At 36.4% G+C, this 11,663-nt stretch overlaps 1 protein-coding gene across 2 annotated transcripts in view; it reads right to left on the reverse strand.

Moving 5' to 3' along the window:
- Dach1 (dachshund family transcription factor 1) overlaps positions 1-11,663 on the reverse strand; it is a 408,415-nt gene that overhangs the window by 382,749 nt on the left and 14,003 nt on the right. The window lies entirely within an intron of this gene.

Genomic DNA, 11,663 nt, shown 5'->3' on the forward strand with positions numbered 1-11,663 from the left:
GAAGAACTTGCCAAAAGTTAGGTCCCAAGTGTGACAGTGATTTGGTGGAGAGCGTCAGGACAGCTTGAAGGTAGAATTTAAAGGTAGACCATTAGGTCACTGGAAGCATGTCCTAGGAACGGGACTGTGAAACTTCAAATCCTTCTTTCTCCCATTTGTTTCAAACTGAAGAGTTGAGCAGGTTGGTTCTGCCTTCATATACTGCCTCACCATAGACACAAAATACTGGGCTATTGGGTCATGGACTTGAATCTACAAAACAGTATGCCAAATACACCACTTGGCTTTACAGTGAGATCAATTGAGGTAAAGCTAACCAGCAGGCTCTTATTTGGAGGTGAGAAACTTCTGTTTTGTTTCAACACAGGGTTTCTCTGCGTAGCCTTGGCTGTTCAGGACTCGCTATGCAGACCAAGCTGGCCTCAGTCTCTCATAGATCTGTCTGCCTCTGCCTCCCTGAGTGCTGGGATTACAGATGTGTGCCACTGCACAGGGCAGAAGTTTACACTGTTACAGAAGTTTTAAATATAGCAGATAGACCTTGTGCTTAAATACATATTCTTTTGTGCTCTATTAAGGAATTGCATTAATGGGATGTTTTAGCACCTGCACAAAAGAGTTTAATAACATATTGCTATCAGATATGATCCAATTCTTCTGGTTTCTTCAGATTATAGACATTCTCTTATCTTTAAAAAGTAGATATTTCATGGACATACAAATATATAGGCTTAGTGTAAAACATTTTCATATGGATATTTAGAATATAAAATATAAAATAGCACTGTCAAGGAAATGAAGGAATAAAGGTATACTTAGACCAAATTCCACCTGAATTCCCTGAAAGTGTGAAGATGTTGAAAGCAATGTGCACAGTTTTTTGTAAATGGTCTGGGGTAAAAATGACGAGCTAAAGTGATTTTGCTGTTATGATTTCATGTGCTCTTCCTAATTACCTGTATTTACCTTAAAGGTACATCCTTTACATTTGCTTTGTCCACTGACAATGAAAGAAATCAGGCAGAGTTAATCCGTAAGCACATTCTACAGAGTCCACTATTGTGCTCTGAGTTATCTCCCTGGTTAGCTTAAGCTTTTGCACTAAAGGTTAGCTAAATGACTGAAGTATTCTCTTTGAGGGGCTTTCAATTTTATTCAATGCCATTTTGTTTTTCAAATTCTGGAACAGAGTGTTTTCATCCTTTGATATAGTTATCATCACAAGCTTAAAACCAAACACAACAAAGGTATTTTTTAGAGCCCAAAAATGACTAGCAACAAAGGAAGACATGCTCCTTGCAGGTCACTATATTTGACTTCTTTTTAACATTAAATAATTCATTACAGAAAATAATACTTATACTTGGAGAATTCAAAACATAGTTTTTAACAAAACTTGAGCCTTTAATACATTTGCTTGAAACCAGAAGATGGGGAAAGCAGCAGTACTTAGCATAAAAGAAGTGTTGAGGCTGATTTTTTCCCCTAATTTGTCAACTCATTTTGAAGCTAACCCCAAAGCCCCACTCATTATTCTGTGGCCATGACTGTCACTTCAACATGTCAAAGTTCTCACCAAACTCCCTACGGCTCACCTAAAGCTAGAGAGTAAAACTCAACTATTATAACTTTATCCTCAAACAACTCATTCAAGTAGTCTCCTGTAGTTTAAAGCAGTTTTCTCTGTTTTCTTTTCTGTGTCCTTCTACAACTGCTGTACACAAAACTCTCATTCACTTAAATATGGATCAATCTAATGAACTCTGATTTAAAATGTGTCCAGCCCAAATCTCAAAGATTCACAGAACTGCCTATCATAAACCCGAATACAATCTTTACTTTTCTGGAATTAAAAATCTTCTAAGTGAAGTTGAAATCCAAGGATTCGCAGTTATGGCAATATAAATTTTAAATTAATTGACTGTGTCATATAGGTCTTTTTCTAAGATGGCAAGGACCTGCATGTCCAGCCTGGTATTGCAAACCTGATAAGCAGATATGTTCTAATCTCCCTGTAATAAAACTTCATTTCATATTGTTCTCCTATCATTCTAAGCATTTGAAGATTACTGCTGGCTTATTTTTAGTTTTAGTTTAGAAGTTTTTCAACTTGTTAATCCACGTCTGTCTTTTGCTAATACTTCAAAGGTAAAGTATGAATATGAAAAATGAACCAAAGAAGAAAAAAAAAGATAAAATGAGAATAATGCAAAGTATTAAAGAATATAAAAGGAACATCTTTTGGCCATATAATACCTTACGATGTATATTTTAATTTAGTTTTTCATCTTTTAGTCTTTAAGTTTGTATTTCCAGAATAAACATGATTTATAGAACCAAAGGAGGAGTTTACCACTTCTGCCTTCCAAAAGATAAAGGGCATGTGTAAAGTTGTGCAAGAACATGTATGCATGCAATCATTTTAGCCTTTCCCTTTATTTTCAGAGTAAAATGGTTTTCTAAGCCCAGGGAGGTTCACACGCGCACACACACACACACACACACACACACACACACACACACACACATACACTCACAACATACAACATAAGGAATAAACTTCATGTATTTTTAGAAATCTACCTTTGAAAATAAGGAAGGGTTTCTTAACCTGGGAGCTATATCTTCTGAAATTCAAAATTCTTTGTGGATGCCGAGAAATCACACGATTGATTAAATGAGAGCTGACTGGTTGATGGGCTTATGTATTTTGTTTGAGACAGCCTCATGCTTCTACTTGAAGCTGAATTGGAACTTATTGGGCAGGGTAAGTGAAAAGGAATAACAAATACTGTTCAATATCTGTTGTTCCAAATCTGCTTTTTACCTAGTCCCCTCTAGTCTCCCGGGCTCTCACACAACACAGCAATTACATAAAAATCTAATTTTCAGACATGCTGTGCAGTGACATAAAATAGAACTGTAACAAATAAGTACCTTGTTTGAAAATGAACCAATTTGTGGTTTAATTTTTTTCTCCAACAAAACTCCAAAGCTTAAGCTCTTTGTCAGAGACTGGATACGCCCGCTTTTCTTAGTCCACAGGAATGATGCTCGAACAGAAGCACTTTGCACCATGAATAAACTGTGAAATGTAGGTGAAAATTAAATTTAGTTACAGCTGCCAGCCTTGAGTGTACTCTTTATGGAACTACCCTTGTCTCGCTTAAGCAAGCACAGCTGTTTTGTGACATAGGAGCTAAATGATATGTACAAAAATAATATTACAAGCCAATTATGAGGAATAAAACAAAACGCCGAAGAATGTTGGAAAGGACACTTGTATGTTAAGAGTAAGGAAATGGAGACATTGAGTAGCATTACAGATAAATTTGTGGTTTGGAGGTGCACACCTGTGACCCCCCCATTTAAGAGGCTGACACAGGAGGGTCATACATTTGAGACTGTAGGGCCAACCTGGGCAACATAGATTCTGTCTCAAATGCCACAGTTTGTATGGGGATGGGTAGAGAATGTAAGGATAATGTGGAATCTGGTAGAAGAGACAAAAGCAAAAACCTACATATTTATTTCTCAATGTTGAGTCTTAAGATATTAAACTGTTACTACAATGATCTCAACAAAATTGATAGACAGTTGAAAAATCATTTGAAATCCAAAGATCCATTTGGTGGTCATCAAAGTGACTGCTCAGGTTAGATGGAGTTTGCTTAAAGGGAATTTTAGTTTCAATAATATTTCAATTTTTCTGGAAAAGAAATGCTTTTCTTTCTAGAGCATTGGAATAAACACATGAAAATTTTCTTTTCCTTTTCTTACTGTTATACATTATTTGAGAATGTTTAAGGAATCATGATGACTGTTCTTGGGACCTATTTGATTTTTTTTTTCAAATAGTCAAATTTCAAGTTAAAAATCTGTTATATTACAGCAAGGCTTGCAATCATTCAAGAAAATGTTCTGTTTCTTAGACACATACAAGTATCATATCAAACATGGTATATCCCAAGACTCAGTGGAAGTACTCTTTTATGTCAGGATGTTGAACTAAATGAAAAGGCTTTGTGTGTTCATTTTGAGTTCATTTGAAAAGACATATTTATAGTGAAGTTATATGCAGGTTTGACTATTGTTGAAATGGAGTAGATTTATACCTTATGTACATTTAAATATGCATACTACTTGCAAAGCACATTTGCCCTAAGAAAGTCATGAATCTAAAGAATCAAATTTAGTAAAATAAGAGAATGTTCATTAAAACATAAGCATCCACAGGAAATGCAAACAGCTTCCTTTCTTCACATCTTTCCACAGAAGCACCATCACCTGAATCATCAGCAATGAATAGTCACCAAAAAGAAGTAAAAATTTGAGATTCCCATGAGACTACACTAATAGAATTTAAAACTAAGTGATGCTGATATGCTTAAAATTATCATTTTAGGGCACACACTCCTGAGAATTCCATGAATTGACTTCATGACTCCTAGTATCGCTAGATTAAAATGTAATAAGGTTATATGTAAATAGTGAACAGAAACTCTGGACAATCAAGGCACAAGATCGGTATGGGAGTATCTACGGAAAAGCCAAACAACCAGCACACACCAGTGAATTCAGTGATAAATAGTCTGTGATTTGTTAAAATTGCTGAACACTTTCTCAATATTAGTTGTTGGAATGGAACCTTTGGTTTGAGACCAACTGGGGTACATGTAGAACCTCAAAAACTGCAAACAAAAACAATAATACAACTCATTGCTAAATATTCGCTTCTTCCTGATTTAATGGAAAGTAGAACATTTTTTCCTAATTAGTGGAGAGTACCACACAGGGTTGTTCTCCTATTATCAATACTTTGGTAAGGCATTTAAATATTAAATAGAAAAAAATCACAATTAACTTCTTACCTCAAAGGGAGATATCCAGGAACAGAACTAGCATCATTTTCCTGCTTAATTAACCCAATGCAATGAATGTAATTCCCCCCACTTTCCAAGAATGAGCACAGGAAGGACTTATCCAAACAAGAAAGTTGCAAGTCAAAAAAAAGTTTAACAGTCTGACAAGCCTATGGAATACAAGGATGCCTGAATATCATGTACTTTTTGGCCTGTGAAATAAAGTCATCAAAAAAAAAATGCTGAATTACTTGGATAGAAGAGCAGATCCAGATGGTGACTGATATGGGATGATAAAACTGAATCTGAAGAAACCCATGAATGAAAACTGAGGCCATCCCAGACATTAGATAGGTCTATAAGCTGCACTTACAATACAGATAATGTTCAACTCCAATTTCATACGCATATGACTGATTTTCAAGCTCTAAAAGTTTCTATGTCTGGTAGTAACAGTGCTTTATTCTGATTGTAATACCTAAATAGAAATTATAAAAGAGATATGATAGAATGTACTAACATCTGTTGGAAAGTGCAGGAAGAGTCAATCATTTATACATAAGTACTACCTTCTCCCATCAACTATCTAAATATACAAATTAGTCAATAAATTAGCAGTGCAATTATTTTTTAAAGTGCACATATGTGTATGTGAATAAGAGTATACATACATGAATATAGGTGCACAAAGAAACAGAAGAGGACAAGAGCCAGAGGTTCAGGATGGGATGCAATCCTAACCAACTTAATTAAGAGATCTGATCTCTAGCTTTTATTTTTAAATACAGGTAGAATGTATTTATCATAGCTAGTATAGGAAATGGAAGCAGATATCCAAAACACTATTATACCTCATTAATAATAATCACAAAGATAATAACATCTAGCTATCTGACTACATAAGTGCATAGAAATGTGTATGCATTTTAGGTATGATCACTCAGCTAAAATTATTGGGTCAATTAAGAATTACGTTTTCTATTGTTCAAAATTAGTATGATACATAAAATTAACTAAATCAGGATCAAGTTAAAATTTCAATATTATAAATGTATATGTCAGAACACATAACAAAGTTTCAATATTGATGCGTAAATTGCCAATAGAACATGGTAAATAACAACGAATGAGAGTATATTTATGTTATTTAATAATATCGAAACAAAAGTGCAATAAGAACGTCAACTGCCTTCATAATAAGTAGCTACTGTGTACTTAAAAGTGTCTGAGGCTCTCAATGCAAAGAGATGCATAATGCTCCTCTATAATAATTTCATGAAAGTAACTAGTGGTTATTAGAAGTTAAATTGACCCATTACAAAATGTGTTAATGATCTTAAGATTAAAACTTAACATCTGGCGACAAATATTTTCCAAAATTTAGGCATGTCAAGAAAAATGCAACAGCAACAACAAATACTTGCTTTTTCTCTACCTCTCCTCCTCTGGTAAATTTAAGGCGGTCAAACTTTTATAGACAAATGTCAGGAAGAAAATCATTCCTGTCCAATTTCAACAACCTGGGAAGTTTCACAGTGTAATAGGGAACAAAGGATGCATGCTACATAATTAATAAAAACAAAGATGTTATAAATCTTGAAAGTCATAATAGCGTTTGGAAAGAAGAAACATTTTTTTCCATATCAAGTCCATAAAATATTTTCAGACTAGAAACTTAGGTGAACATGCTTGAAGGCCTAGCTCAAATGTGTTTCAAAGGAGAGAATTAGAGAGCGACCCTCTTGGGGGTAAGGGATCCTTGCTAATGAATAATTATACATTGTGTCTTTATCTTGAAAAGATTTTAGGCATGTAGCCATTGTGGAATGCTCTAAGCAACTTTGAAGGAAATCTCTCCAGGCTGCACAGGAGTGATAGAATGGCTGACTGGAAGTGTTGAAGCTAACCTCTCCTAAGTGTGTACTGTAACCGTGCACTCTTTTATCTTGTGCCTCAAAGTGTTGAACTTTCTGATCTATCATTTAAAATATACCTTTGGATGTTAACACTAACAAGATTTTAATAAACAATATAATCTTTAAAAAATTCAGATTTGTACACTTTTATTGATTTGTTTGGAATTTCCTTAGAAATATATGCACAGTGTGGCAGGAGGAATTGGGACAAATTTTTCATTACGCTCTGAACTGGTGAAGGGAATTTTAACATTTTAGCTGGGAATCTCTAAGGTAAAGTTTGAAAAATACAATCGCTAAAGTGCTTTCAAGAAACTATCATTATATCCTCTCCTCAAAGCCTCCTTTGGAAGGAGGGAGAAAACCACAGCCACAGTCTCTACCTTACAGTTGAGTCTTGGGGTCACCCAGACTAACATCTTAAATAATATGTGCAAAATAAAAAAAAAAAATCAAGTGTCCTGACTCTTTCTCAAGATCCCTCCGTGCCTGCAGATAAGTAAATCGCATATACACAGTTACTGTGATAATGAAATGCTTTTTTTTTTTTGGGGGGGAGGGGTATTAGTAGCAATTTCCCTTTGAAATAGTCATAGCACTATTACACCCTTGTTAAAAGACAATTCCCTAAACTGTTTTTTGTTGCTAAGGCTTTCCATAGGTGCTTTGATATACATCAACATTCACTGTTGACAAAACCTGGTGTCACAGGTGTGTTGTAATTGCAAATTCTAACAGAAGTATCAAGATGCTGAGACTCATAACCAAACTTTGGGCAGAGTGCAGGGAATCTTATGAAAGAAGGAGGAAATAGTAAGACCTGGAGGGGACAGGAACTCCATAAGCAGAGCCACAGAACCAAAAAAATCTGGGTACAGGGGTCTTTTCTGAGACTGATACTCCAACCAACGTCCATGTATGGAGATAACCTAAAACCCTTGCTCAGAGGTAGCCCATGACAGCTCTATATCCAGGGGAACAGGGACTGTCTCTGACATGAACTCAGTGGCTGGGTCTTTGATCACCTCACCCTGATGGGGGGTAGGGGGCAGCCTTACCAAGCCACAGAGGAAGACAATGCAGCCATTCCTGATGAGACCTGATAAGCTAGGGTCAGATGGAAGGGGAGGAGGACCTCCCCTATCAGTGGACTGGGAGAGGGGTAAGGGAGGCAATGAAGGAGGGAGGATGGGACTGGGAGGAAATGAGCGAGGGGGCTACAGCTGGGATACAAAGTGAATAAACTGTAATATAAACAAATAAAAATTTTAAAAAGCTGAGGGCCTGTCTGAGCTGCAGAAGGAGTTCAAGTCCAGTTTTAACAGTCTAGTGAGACCCAAATATAAAAGAAAGAAAAAGGTTGCAAAGTAGATCAGTAATAGAGTACTTTCCTAGAATGCATAAGGTCCTAGGTTCAAACCCTACTATTAAAAAAAAGAAAGAAAAAACATAATTAAATTTTCTTGATAACCTAGCTAGCAAGAGTGAAACAAAGAGGACAGAAATATTCCCAGTGACAACTACACTTCCTGGCCACACCCCTGTGACAGCATAATTCAGTGTCAGGATTGCAGGCTCATGTTCAGTGTGCTATGGGCAGGAGACCATGCCTCTCCACAATCTAGTGGATCGATTGGTCCTAGAAAAATCTTATTTTAAGACTCTTTAAGGCACTGATTTATGCACAATTGATCTGATCAGCCAGGCGGTCAATGTGATTTATTAGCTAAGATGGCCAAAACTCCTTTTTCTCCTTTTTTCCAGCTGTAGTAATTCACCTCATTAGGGGCGGGATCATTACAGGAAGCTACTGAGAAGTGAGGACTTGAACCAGCTGGCCCAGCTTGCATTTCCCCAATTTATGGATTTCCCAAAGAGTCACAGCTAGGTATGTAGGCGGTGCCATACATGCACAGGAGCTGGTGAGTCATACATACTGTGGCTGGAGATGGATGTAGTGGATTAAGAGGGTTCTATCATTCTTCTTTGGGAAACACTTCCAGACAGCGAACTTTTTGGTTAGCCTCTTGAGAGACTCGTTCATTCAGTTTCTAGAGCAAATATTTTTCTTCTTTTAATGACAGCAATACAAGACCAACAATATGAATAGGAGGGCCGGCAACTTACATGCGTGCACATATGTAAATACATACAACCTACTGAGTCCATTTAGCAGGGTTCACGTGTGCTTGTATCCAAGGCTATCCATCTACTTGGAAATGTGGGTTGGGAAAATTCTACATGGCCTCAGCCCTAGATGAAGGGACACTGGCAATGAACAGATGCCGGAAGAGACAGAATCTGTTTCCATAGAGGACAAGGAAACTGCAACTCTTGCATGGCATAAATCCTACTTTCTTATTTTCATGACCTATTCCCCAGAAAAAAAAAAAAAAACAAAACCGAGGACTCAAAGTATTTATTAATTTGTACCTACCACCTTAAAGTTCACAAACAAATAATAAGTAGGTGAAAGACACAGTAATATCTGAACATGGCATGAGGAGAACTTTGAACTGCACTCTTGTTCAATATCTCCTACTGAGTTTGGTCCTACAAGCTAGAGACCAAAATTATTGCCATGCATGAGTTGTGTTTATTACATATGGATTTGGTGAAAATTCCTTACCTTAGAGCATTTCCAAGAGGTATGGCCTCTTCATTGCAGTACATTTCTATGCTATACAAATTCGAAAGAACTTTGATTTTTAAAACCTAGATTTACTTAAATCCAGTTATATTTCTATACAAATATATATATATATATATATATATATATATTATACTCTCACATTTCATTGACCCTAAAAAATGATTCCCTTAGCATATGTAAAATGAATGCACAACTTTTAAGCTAGACACTGTTTTCTTATTATAAGATAATACAATGAGCGTGGTAATTTGCCTCTGATTTCATAACCCGGGACACACAGCGTCACCTGTATCTCATTACCAAATCGGCAATGTCAAAAGGTCAAAAGTAAGTTTAGCAGAAGACCTAAACCCCTGCTCAAATGAGGCCATAGTCAGCTCAGTCTCCATGTAGGTTCCCTAGTAAGAGAAGAGACATACTCACACATGAACTCCATTGCCTGGCCCTTGCTCACTTCTACCTGGTGATCACTTATCCCTAGCTAGCCTACAGAGGAAGAGGATCCAGGCAGTCCTGGTGGAACCTGATAGGCTAGGGTCAGACACTAGGAGAGGAGGACTTCCCCTATCAGTGGACTAGGGAAGAGGGATAGGGGAAGAAGAGGGAGGGAGGGTAAGACTGGGAGGAGATGATGGATACAGCATAAATACATTGTAAAAAATAGTAATTTTTCTAAAAGTAAGTTTAGCCATTGTATTAGTTAACAAAAAGTGGAGTGGGGTGAGGGAACATGGATAAGTGTGTGTGTGTGTGTGTGTGTGTGTGTGTGTGTGTGTGTGCGTGCACTTTGTGTATTGAATAAATATGTGTTTGTGTGAACACACTTTTTTTCTTTGCTATCTGCCTGTGATTATCTTTGCAGTCGTATGTCCAAACCGGGAAATATCTACTGAAAATGACATAAGGTTTGTATCATCAGAACTACATAATAAAGTGGAAATAATTGAATATCTGGGGTTATTCTCATCATAATTTTGCTGATGACCATCTAAACATTTTCTTATATTTCCTTAATAGAGATAAATTAAAAGTAAATAATATTTTCTGGTGTACATTTTTGCTTCAAAACACTAACAGGATTACTATTTTTCATAATTTCGACTGAGTATGTGAGCTAAAATTCCATGTTTATAATTTATAGTATAATACCCATGATTTATGTTACTCTGTTCATATTTAATTATAATTGTTATTGATGTGTTATTTATCATTTGAATTATTTATTTAACTCCATAAAATATAACTTTTCCTAGGTTATGACTAACTTCACTGAATAGTTTCTTTTCTTTTAGCTATTTTTTTCTTAACACTAATTCTATAAATAAAATGAGGTACTCCAGCGAGAGTATGGAGTGGTTTCAGAGTGGATTTCTCTTTATTGAAATGTATTCACCCTCTGGAGTTGGAAACTACAAAGAATGCACAACCAAGCAAATACCAGCATAGCACATGCCAACTCCTGTCTTATTGCTGTAACAAAGTCCTGTATTCTAGCCTCCAGTATAGATAAATGGGTCTGTAATGGTGATCATAGCAACAATTGATATTATAGCCTATAAAATTCAGTACTGCCATTCTTGCTGTTATTAAATAAGGAATACAAATTCATCTTAAATTTGAGACTAGTTAGTGTGAATAGTCTTAGTGCTGTCATACATAATTTGGTTATAAAGTGGATCTATGAATTTTCAGTGGGCTTCCGCATTGATTTAAATAGTGTGTGTACAATCTCCACGTACACTTCACATTTACATGGTGAGAGTGCCAATGAGTATTTTTCATCAGACATTCCTGGAAGCTGTCTGGCCAATAGGAGTAGTTTGAAATGGTTCCCTAATCACTATTGAAATCACTGATAGTACTGTCTGCCCACACTATGACAGACAAAAGCTGAAATGTATTAAACACTGCAATCCATCATCCTGCAGATGGGGAGCAGGAGCCAGCGAGTTCAGAGGCACTGACTACTGCTGCTTAACAAAGGCTGGAGTCCTGACAGTTCAGTCCTGTCCCAGCTCCTCACTACCACCCCTCCATCTAAGATGAATGAGTGTAATCAATGAGGGAGAAAGCCTGCTGAGGGCTTCAAATTCAAACATTGTTACGTTTAAAGTGCTATGTTTTATCCTTAATCAGAACTGTTCTTAGAAAACAGTTATCTTCAACTACAAGCTTAAGTGTATGGAGGAAGGAAGGAAGGAAGGAAGGAAGGAAGGAAGGAAGGAAGGAAGG

This window comes from Psammomys obesus, unplaced genomic scaffold (assembly GCF_907164565.1).
Source record: "Psammomys obesus unplaced genomic scaffold, mPsaObe1.curated_primary_1811, whole genome shotgun sequence".
Taxonomy (NCBI): domain Eukaryota; kingdom Metazoa; phylum Chordata; class Mammalia; order Rodentia; family Muridae; genus Psammomys; species Psammomys obesus.